Source organism: Ziziphus jujuba, chromosome 6 (assembly GCF_031755915.1).
Source record: "Ziziphus jujuba cultivar Dongzao chromosome 6, ASM3175591v1".
NCBI lineage: Eukaryota > Viridiplantae > Streptophyta > Magnoliopsida > Rosales > Rhamnaceae > Ziziphus > Ziziphus jujuba.
In genome coordinates, this window is record NC_083384.1 from 2,177,316 (window position 1) to 2,181,333 (window position 4,018).

General features: G+C 38.5%; 1 non-coding gene across 1 annotated transcript; it reads right to left on the reverse strand.

Moving 5' to 3' along the window:
• Window positions 1-306: 306 nt before the first annotated feature.
• On the reverse strand, window positions 307-392 carry TRNAS-UGA (transfer RNA serine (anticodon UGA)). The gene has a single exon. It is a non-coding gene; the product is annotated as a tRNA-Ser (tRNA).
• Window positions 393-4,018: the final 3,626 nt, after the last annotated feature.

Sequence of the window (4,018 nt, forward strand, 5' to 3'; positions counted from 1 at the left end):
CTAAAAAAATCAGATGCTTTGTTGTTTTGCACGCCTACAGAGAGATATTCCAAAAGTACCGATGCTCAATTGAAAGAAAGAGCAATCAACTATATGCTTAACTCATGCCCCAGGAATCCCTAGACACAGGGGGTACAAGAGATAGAATAAATTACTGGAAAGAAAGCTGGGGAAAAGCATAGAGCGTGCGGGCTCAGCTCTCGCCCCCCCCCCCTCCCTTGACGCTCCTAAACCGATCGCTATCATTTTCTTGCTTTCTTGTTGTCTTGAATTGTTATAGAACGCAAGAGAGAACTTATGACTTCGCAGATGGAGAGGGATTCGAACCCTCGGTATTCTATCAATACTTCGGTTTTCAAGACCGACTCTTTCAACCGCTCAGACATCCATCCCCTTCGTGCTTCGCCCACCTTATCTATCTGCGCGCTGGTAGGTAGGGGCTTATCTATGTGATTCGCTACGCTTCACTTGTTTCTATATGATAATATGCACCTTGGTTGTTGCGCTCTCCTTAATTTCACAAAGAATTGAGTGGTTTTTGCTCCTTGCCCTTAGTGAAGCGAGTGGCTTCTGCTCCCCAATTTCGCATTTGTGAGCGGACTAACCCGGAGAGAGATTCAACCGCTAAAGAAAGCTAGCAAATCGATTTGAAGTCAGTTCGGGCCTCCCTAAAAAGTTCTAAACCCAACTCACGTACCACTTGAATCGGCGAACAACCGAACCCTTGGGACCTTCTTCAACCCCAGGATGTGATGAGTCGACCCAACAATTCAATCGGCTATGGAGGGAGGGAATAGAAACAAGCATTTCCCGTTCAGTTGGATGTCAAGATCAGGGGACTCTATCCAATCCATGTGGTGAAATCCATTTGTGGTGGAACAAACTCAATCTATTTTTCTATCTATATATATATATATATATATAATATATATATATAGATAGATATAGATATAGATACAAGAGATCGGCCCCGAAGCAAGCAAGGTATGGTGGGTGCCAGCTACTTTCACTTGTTAGGAGTAGGGGCTGAAAAGAGCTCTTTGTATAGGTTGGGTTTGCTGGGCTTTGATGTTTGCTTACCTTATTATTAGAGAAAGGGGAAAGTTTGATAAAGGAGCTTTTAAGCTTCTTTCCATTCCTGACTTCGACTTCCAGGCCAAGCCATATATGGATTAGATCGGAGTGAGATGTTTGAAAGGAGCACGAACGATTGGCTTAAGTGTTTAAAGGGAGCCCTCTCGTAAGGAAGCGGTGAACAAGAAAGTTGCAGAGTTCTACCAATTGTTTATTCGCAATGGCTTGAACAAATCCGACGAATTCTCTGCTTCTCAACTTTACCGATCCTTCTTCCATTCCATATAAGACCTTCATGTAGAACTATTGTTGTTTTCACATTCCTCTCGCACCTTAGCGCTGCCTCTGGTTTTTCGCCTTGTGCAGCCCTTATTTTTTTCCTTTTTTTTTTTTTTGGTCTTTTGCCTCCTTCCCCCCTCTTTCTTAGAATTCAACATCTCTGATATGTTCTGCATTTTGTTCGCCCATTCTTCATTCAGGGTGGTTAGAACCAGGGCTTCTCTCGAATTCGAGGATGTGACATAAATAATGACTCTCTTCGCTGGAATGTCAGCAGGTTAGGCAGCTGTAAGGTTTTTTATATTTGGTGGAAGGCAGGCTGAAACTCTGCCCCAGCCAAGTGAATTTTTTTTTTAGTCCTTTGCTCTTTACAAACCCCTGACTCGTTCATTCACTCGCTTGGATTCAGTCTCGTTCGGTTGTTGATTAGTTCATCGGTAGTTGGTTAGATAGTCGCGGTTGGGTTATTCACTTGGAGTTGCTTGGTCACTTCCTGGCATTATTCCCCCTTTTCGGGTGTTGGATAGTTGCTCGGGTGGTGTATTGTATTGTGGTTGGTTGCATCAATTGATTCACTCCTTCCTCAGCATTCGTCGATTGGTGCCGTGGGAAAGGGACATTCAATCACGGGCAAAGATGTCGATGCAACTCATTATGCAAGTTTTGAATTCAAGGTAGGGGGAAATATTTGATAGGATCCGTTTCGGGAACGTGGAATGTAAGAGAAATTCAAATGTTATAACTCCAGAAAGTCAGGAAACACCAGGCTCTTCCAACCTCAAATTACCTACGACGCTTCCGATCTTCCCAGTATTGGGGAAGATTTGTATAAACTCGATCGGCATTGTGAATGAGTTGGCTTTTACTTTTTCTATAGAATGAGCACTGTGAACTATCTGCTTCAAAAAGATAGTTGTAAGAATGAATGAAACTTCAACCTTCGATCGGAATACGGATGAGATCAAAAGGGCCAGCATAAAAAACGACTACCTAAAAAAAAAAAAATGAAAAAAACCAAAATGAGGTAGGCAACGAAAAAGTTTTTGCTTTCCTACCGGACAGGTACCACTTATCTGGCAGCTATAAACTTAACACATCTATGAGAACACCTTTGATTTTTCAATATGAATACAACTTTGATTTGATTAAGAAAATACTTGTGAGATTAATTATCTCTTTGTTCTTTGAGAACACCTAAAACACCATTAGAGAATTGGTTGTTTTAGCTTGACTTATCAATAGGTTTTCCATCCCCTATTGTGGCGTCTACATTATACCAAGGTTTCTAACCACAGGTTGGTTAGGGATTGAGGTCCATTCCATTAGAACTTGAACTTAATTAAGATCCGGGCAAATATAATACGGGTTTAGGAGCAGGTCGTCCTAGGTTTGTATCATTTGGTATCAGAGCTAAATTTTGTTCAGATTTGATCTATCTTTATTAGCTTTATTTATTTTTGTGTTATTCTGCAATTTAGCATTAGGTTAAGGTTGCTTCTATAACCATACACATTCTGCATCTTAAAAAAAAAAAAAAATTCATTCCTAGTTGAATTAGGATTTTCTAGTTTTATCGTATTTTTCGTTTCCTAGTTTGTTGGTTGTTTTTCATCATTGTTGTTGTTAATTTTGGGTTTTTTTGATTTTCTTTGGCTGTTTTAGTTTTAAATATTTGCATTCATATATTCAAAAAAAAAAAAAAAAAGAAGGGTTTGCAGCAACATATATATAAAAAATGAGAAAAATAAAAAACTGCACATTTGTGTTTATTTGGAGATCACGGGTTTGGTGAATTTCTGGAGTTGGAATTGCAAATTTGGTAATTATTCTTGCTACTGCAGTTGTTTATGTTCTGTGAGTGAAAAAAAATAAAAAAAATTATTTTAGTTTGTTGGAGTTTGTTTTGTTTGCTGGAAATTTGTTGGAGCTGCTGGTTTTTTTTTATTATTATTCAATATTTGAGTTGCTGGGAAATTATTTTTTGCTGCTGGATATTTGGATTTTGGGCATTTAAATTTTTTTGGATTAAAATTAGTTAAAGGAATTGATACAAAACTTGAATTACAAGAACAACAACCAACACTTTTCTATATTTTTGTTCTCTTTGATTCTTGTTCGTATTTGAATTTCTTTTTCTGAAATTTTATCCTTGAACTCATAATCTACTACCATCTGGTGCAGTTTTCAAATATTCCAACGTTTTCCCATTATTTTGTGTTTTCTTGTATAGAAAGCCGAAAAATTAGGATTTGTTGGATTCTTTCGGTATTGCCTGCCTTTTGCTTCTATTTTGTTGATAAGTTTAATTAAAACATACTAGTGATCTAATTGCTGTTTTGTGGGTGTTTTAATTAGAACTTTGAGATAATACATTGAGTGGAAAAAGGCAAGAGTGTGTGAGCTTAAAAGACGGTAAAAGCCGAAACTAGTGTGCAAACACTAGTGTCGAGACCTTGTTTGAGTGAAACACGTGAGGGAGTGAATATTGTGAGGATTTATTTTATTTTTACAGTATTTTACTAACATGGCAGATTCTAGAATAAGAAAAGGAGATCCACCCTTGAGGATCAATGAGGAGGAGTCCGTAGCATACCATTACGATGCTCGAGCTACGGGGAGCAAAGACCAAGTGGACATGAGAGCTGTTTTGGAGTCAATACAGCGG